Raw genomic sequence first — 7,113 nt, 5'->3', positions numbered from 1 at the left:
GACAGAGTGGGTCACAAATTACAGCACAATATTGATACGGAGGCCACCGTATCTGCCGTACTGGTTACAGCGCCCATAGGGGTAGTAGTGAATCTATACCCACCTCACCCCCACCATGATTTTTATGACGATTATTGAAAAAAGGACGATTACAGTAACTATTACCAAACCCGTAGGCATGATTTCTATATATAAAGGGGTTCTAATTTTAGGTTAAAGGACACTATTTAGGGCCAGCCATATCCTAGCCCAACCAAAAAAGGCATTTTTCTTTTTCTTCGAACACTCAAACCAACTGGCTACGTGCTTGTTTACTACAGTATTTATTTGATGTAGAATTTGTTCTTGCAAGAAATTTTGTTCGACTTGATTGCGTTTCGATACATAACTGGGGTGGCTGTACAAACAGCAGAGTTGGAAATAATGCAAAGAATTTGTGTAATTTTTTTTTATTGTAGAAAATATAAATTTTACATCATTTCAATGTTCCTATCCTCATTCTGATTCATTGTAAATACTGTATTTTGTTTCATTTAAAATCTCATTCAACAGGAAACCTGCTACTTACATAACGGAAATTCACAAGTAAACTAAATTTAAATGTACAGAACATTTACCACAATAGTACAGATTAAGGAACTTTTGTTGTAGTTTGTATTGTTCACTCAAATTGCCGAAGCTTGTCATCATGTCTTCCTGAAGCCTTACTAGGCCTAAGTTTACCCACAAAGTATACAGTAGCCATATACAAGCCCAGGCCTATAATTCAGTTTCACTTAAGTGTTGACGTGGGAAATGCTTTTTAATCAAATTAAAAGTAGATAATACGAAAGTCGAGTTGAAAAAAAAGGGGAAAAAAAGGGGAAAAAAACCCAAACACTGAAATAGAATCATACATTTTATTTTCCATATTTATTTTGAAACTGAGACATAATTCAAGGATAAATTCACTTGTTTTAAAAGAATCTGCAATTACTAAACCTGTTGGATTATTACAAGAATCGCACATGTTAATTGCTACCATTAACTATGCTAGGCCTACTGAACATGTGCCTAGTCAATTAGACCTAGGCAAGGATGATTGCTATCACTAAGTCTATATTCTAGCTAGGCCTAAATTGCACATGTCTAGTCAATTAGGCCTAGGCTGGGCAAGGATGGTTAGTGTTAAGGCCTACTATTATGAACTACAAATCTACAGCTAAATTGTATGTTATTCGTACTTGTATACAAAAAGAGCAATCATCTTACCTGAATATTTATAATAATAAACATCAAAGCAAAGGTTCTGCCATTCTCCCATCCGACTTGACCCCGCGTATTAGAATTTTAAGTACGCGCAAGACAACTGCAGGACAAATTCCCGCAGTACGAGAGCACACTGCTATTGTTTACAACGTGTTTGACACGATAGGGTTACTGTATTGGTTTCTACTTTCTTGTATTTTAGTTGTATTTCCGTCATGCCATTATATTGCGAAGCTGTTATATGTACGAATAACTCAAGAATGAAAAATAAAGATTTTTTTAGGTTTCCCAACAACAATGCCGTATTGACTGACTGACTCATAGCACAAGCGAATATTTACCCTGACAACTGCAAGTTATATATCTCTGTTTCTATATAGATTAATCATTTCAATCTTATACCATTACTAAGAATTTCATGTAACTGACCTGAATTTGTTGGATTTGGAATTAAAAAGGACATTTTTCAGAATTTGGCATCGTTTTTCTGGAGTTTTTCTAGGCTTATTAAGCAAGTAAATGCATCGGTGCTTCAGGAGCCCAAGCCATCCTTAGCCTTATTATCAACTGTTTATTCAGTAGGGCTAACCAAGATAACCAGCCTTTTGTTTCAAGCTATAGAGACTGTAGTGGATAAATTGCTTTCAAGTGGCTCAGTTTGCAACCCAGCCCACACCTTATTGATGCCTTTAATGGCCTAACTCGTTGCAGATATGTCAATCAGACATTACATTAATGCTACTATATTTCTCTTATTGATTAAATTATTGTCAACACTGGATGAACTTGACCATCTCAAAATGCCCGGTAATCAGAGAAATGAACTAAAATGTGTTTTATGTTTAATGCTAGAAGCATTAGAAACAAACAAACTGAATTGATTGCTAACATTGAAAACACAAATATCTAGAAATGACATTCATAACAGAAACTTGGTTTTCTCAGAATGACACAGATCTATTGCACACTATTCCTGGATGTTCATCATTGCGACTTGACAGACCTACTGATACAATTGGTGGAGGGGTTATGATCCTTGCGAAGGAGACATTTTCTCCTATTTATATTGATGACTTTAAATCTGATCTTGAACTACTAACTTTTTCATTGAATATCAAAAATATGAAGATGCTTATATCACTGATTTATCGACCACCTAACTATGTAAGTTCATTTTTTGACAAGTTTCAAGAAACGTGTGATAAATGTTAAACATCAATCACTGACTACGTCTGCTTCATGTTGCTTGGCGACTTCAATATCGACTGGTCTAGAGATTATAACCTTAAGAACTCATTATTGGTATTGATGAACGAACTTGACTTGACTCAAATAGTAACCGAAAACACTCGTCCTTCAACACATAACTTATTAGCAGGTACAACAATTGATCTCATCTTCACAAATCGTCCAGAAAACTATGAACAAATTAAAGTTTTATCATCACCGGTGCTCAGCGACCACCATGCAGTCTCATTTACTATAAAGCTAAGACATCCAATTCTACAGCCTTCGATTTTTCGTTCATATCTTCAGTACAGGAAAGCTGACTCACAGCATCTTCAAACTCTTCTACACTTAGCACCCTGGTGTGCCTTCATGGATGAAAATGATGCTAAAAAATCGTGGGAAGGGTTTATGGACCTATTCGAAGCAGCGATACACGAGCATCCCAAAAATAAGAAAGCGCTGCAAACACCGTTCACCATGGATTAATAAAGACATCAAAAAAGTCATAAATAAGAAGCAAAAACTGTTAAGGAAAGCAAAAAGACTAGGAACCAATGAATCATGGGAAGATTACAAAAAGTCCGCAATGAAGTAAAGAACCTTTCAAAGAAGGCTTACAATGATTATGTGAACAACCTATTTGCCAAACAAGACAATAAGCGCAGCTTTTGTCCTTTGTCAGAGACAAGAAAAAATCAAAGTGCCCATCAACATTCAACTATGCTGGGGAATCTGTTCATGAACCGGTAAAAATTGCTGAATTATTTAATCAATATTTTGATTCTGTTCATGCTGAATCCGAAACAATACCCGACACTCCTCCAACCTGTAATCTACCGATTCCAGTACTCTCTGAATTTCAACTTGATGTCAATAAACTCTCAACAGTACTCTCTAAACTTAACCCTGACAAAACAGCTGGACCTGAAGGCTTATCTCCACGTATCCTAAGGCTTGCTGCACACGCCATTTCTCCTCCACTCTTGAAGGTAATGCTAGCTACACTTGACACCGGAAACCTTCCTAGTCAATGGAAACTTGCAAATCTAACACCTATTTACAAATCTGGATCACGAACAGACATCAAGAACTATAGACCTATTGCGCTAACAAATGTTGCATGCAAGATTTTAGAACGTCTCATCTCGGACGAAATCAACCAACATTTAGATACCTACAACCTAAGAAATGAAAATCAACATGGCTTTGTCAGCAAGAAATCCTGTACCACACAACTTACAAATGCCGTTCATGACTGGGTTAAAACTTTAGATGAGCGGTCACCCCCACGAATCGATTTGATTTTCTTGGGACTTCAGTAAGGCTTTCGACCTGCTACCTCATGACAAACTACTACAAAAACTGGCCCTAAAATACAACATTACTGGTCAAATTTGGCAGTGGATTCAATCATTTTTAACATCTAGAAAACAGCGAGTAATATTTCAAGGGGTATCATCTTCGTGGTCTAAGTTCCTCAAGGTAGTGTATTGGGACCCTTATTATTCAACTTGTTTATAAATGATATAGCTTTTGACATTCAATCTAAGACCCTGCTCTTCGCAGATGACACTTTAATTTATAAGCCCATCTACTCATTACATGACGAGTTAAATCTACAACATGATCTTGACAAGTTAACAAATTGGAGCATTTTGAATAATATGCACTTTAATACAGGGAAAACAATGGTGATGCACATGACACGTTCTTCGAAGAAGAAACATGCACTATATCATGCACTAATATCACATCGGTGGATCAAACCTCTCCGTAGTCACTACATATAAGTATCTTGGATTAACAATAACCGACGATTTGAAATGGAATGAACATGTTAATATAGTTGTCAACAAAGCATCAAGGCTTTTGGGATTCTTATGGCAAGTCACTGCTCATTGTTCAACTAAAGCCCTGTGTTCATTGTATACAACACTTGTGCTACCGGTATTAGAGTATGGTTTACCCTCATGGAATCCATATACTGAAAATCTGTCTTCAAAAATAGAAAGAGTAAACAGAAAAGCTACACGGATGTGCCTTCACAAAAAAAAAAATGCTGGAAATGGTATATGATGAAAGATTAAAGTGTTTCCATATGACCACTCTTGAAAACAGAAGGAAACAAAACACTATATTATTCACCATTAAATGCTTATCTGGATACATACAATGCAATTCCATTCTATCAAACACAATAGTAAATCCAAGATACACTGACTTGCTAACTTTTAAACACCACTACGCACGTACTGAGGTGCGAAAATACTGCACAATCAACGAGTTCCCGCGGTTGTGGTCAAAACTACCAAATAATCTCAAAGACTCTGTAGTACTGGACAATCTTAATGTATTTACTGCAAAATTGAAAGGTGTGTGTGTATAAGTATGTACTGTATGTGTGGGTGGGTGTATACTGTATGTGTGTGTGTTTATGTGTATTTAAGTATATATACCTGTCTCTTATACACATCTAGATGTGTAATATATATACTTTGTGTATGCCTATGTATATTTATTTTATTTTGGGGTTTTTTTTTTTGTTTTTTTTTAAATTTGTTTGTGTATTTTTTTTTCTGTTTATTCTTATAATTTTAAATTAATTTTTTTTTTGCAATAATGATTAAGTCTCATTTTTAAATTTCTTCTGTTTTTCTTCGTAAGTATTATAAATTTTTATTATTTATTATATCTTCTATTTTAAATTGCTGTTTCTCTAAGGATGGATTAACTAGCTTGTGAGCTACAGCGATTTTAATTGCTTTTGTTAATCCTTGCCTCCTTAGATTTTCAGTTTTATTCTGTATTGTGAATTTTTATTTTAGTGTTTGTGCAAATTGTAATGTGATTTTTTTAAAAGGCTAAATAAAGAATGAATGAATGAATGAATTGAGACAGAAATGGATTGCTGCATGCAAGCGAAAAAATGCTGGTGGCTCGAGGTGGAACCCGACAGGCAGAAACGTTTATTTGTGTGCCAAACATTTTATTACCGGTGAGAAAACCGATTTGTTTCTATATGTTTCATCATAGGTCTATAGGCTAGCATATAACCTACTAACCTAGCCTGTAGGCTAGGCTTGAATAGAAATAACATTTGCTCTAATCCATTTATTAATTATTACGGTAGTAGTCTAGAGTACTCTCTGTACTTAGGGCCTAGCCGATCAATCGAAGAAAACCATGCGTCAAAGAAGGTTGTGGAAAATATGATCTCATCATGGTCAAGCAAGAGTAATGAAAAGTTATTGATTAATGACAATGTGCATTTTGTTAAAACTTTGATCCTGAAAATATTCTTCAAATTCAAAGTGAATGGAGACTAGGCCTAGCGTCTTGAAAACGCCACAGCTATGCTAACTAGGCCCTGTGTATTGTTACATTACATTGCTAAACACTGTTTTTATTTTACAGGAAATTCCAACAGAAGAGATTATATTAACGTTCATTCACTCACGCATTTGTTCATTGTTTTAATTTTAAAGTTTACTTAAATTTTTCAACCTATATTTATTACACTTATAATTTTGTTTCAGGTAAAGCAATGAAACGAGTGGTTGACCAAGATCACCCAGATAGTGTCCCAAGTATGTTTAAGTTCACCCCAACAAATAAAGAGATTAATAGACAGAAAATAGCAAGATACAATTCTGCTAAAGAAAGAGAACAGGCAAAGGTTAAACAAACTAAGGAAAAAAAATTGGCAGTTAAAGAGAACAGGAAGAAAAAACAGCAACAAATACTTGGGTTTGATATGAATGTGCCTTGTGAAGCAGTGCCATCTACCAGCAACATAGCTACAAGAGGCGTCAGGTGCCAGTCACCAACCACAACCACTACCACTGAAGTGCAGACTCAAACTTGCTCATTAGGCTTAGAGTTTGATTATGTAAACGAAATTAATAGTCTTCGGAAAGAAAGAAATGATGCCACTGACAAAACTTAAAATAACCAAGATTTTATGTTATGAAAAATTCAAAGATAACGAATCAAAATTTAAATGTTATACAGGCATTGAAAGAGAAGTATTTGATAAGGTATTTAATAATCTAGAGCAATCACTCCCAACTAATCAAAAATTTGCTATGCCTTTCAAAGACCAATTTTTTTATGACCAATATCAGACTTAATGTGCAATTTGAAAATTTGGCAGATCAGTTTGGATCAATTGTCTACAGTGCATGCAATATTTTGGAAGTGGATTGATTTACTTTTAATAAAATTATCCTTTTTCATACATTGGCCAGACCATGATGCTAGTATAAAAACTCTTCCACATGTTTTCAGGCAGTATTTCCCTAGATTAACTGGAATTATCGACTGTTCTGAAATTTTTATTGAAAGACCTACACATTTGAAAGCCCGTTCCCAAATTTACTCCAATTACAAAAAACATTCCACAATTAAATTTCTTATTGCATGTACTGGTTTAGAGAACGTCATGTTTACCTACCTTGGTTCCCCGAACATGAGTCGATAATAAGCCTAGGCCTAGCAAGGTACAGCAGATAGGTACACAACACTGCATCATGTACTGTGTAGGCCTACTGACATGAGAACGTCATTTAAAATTCATGTTTTACTTTATTCTCTCATTATTTATGTTGTACGTACCTATTTTTTGTCGAAGTCTAT

This window comes from Anneissia japonica, unplaced genomic scaffold, assembly GCF_011630105.1.
Source record: "Anneissia japonica isolate Jap-2015-1 unplaced genomic scaffold, ASM1163010v1 scaffold287617_len321496_cov130, whole genome shotgun sequence".
NCBI classification, from domain to species: domain Eukaryota; kingdom Metazoa; phylum Echinodermata; class Crinoidea; order Comatulida; family Comatulidae; genus Anneissia; species Anneissia japonica.
This window is presented reverse-complemented; position numbering follows the sequence as displayed.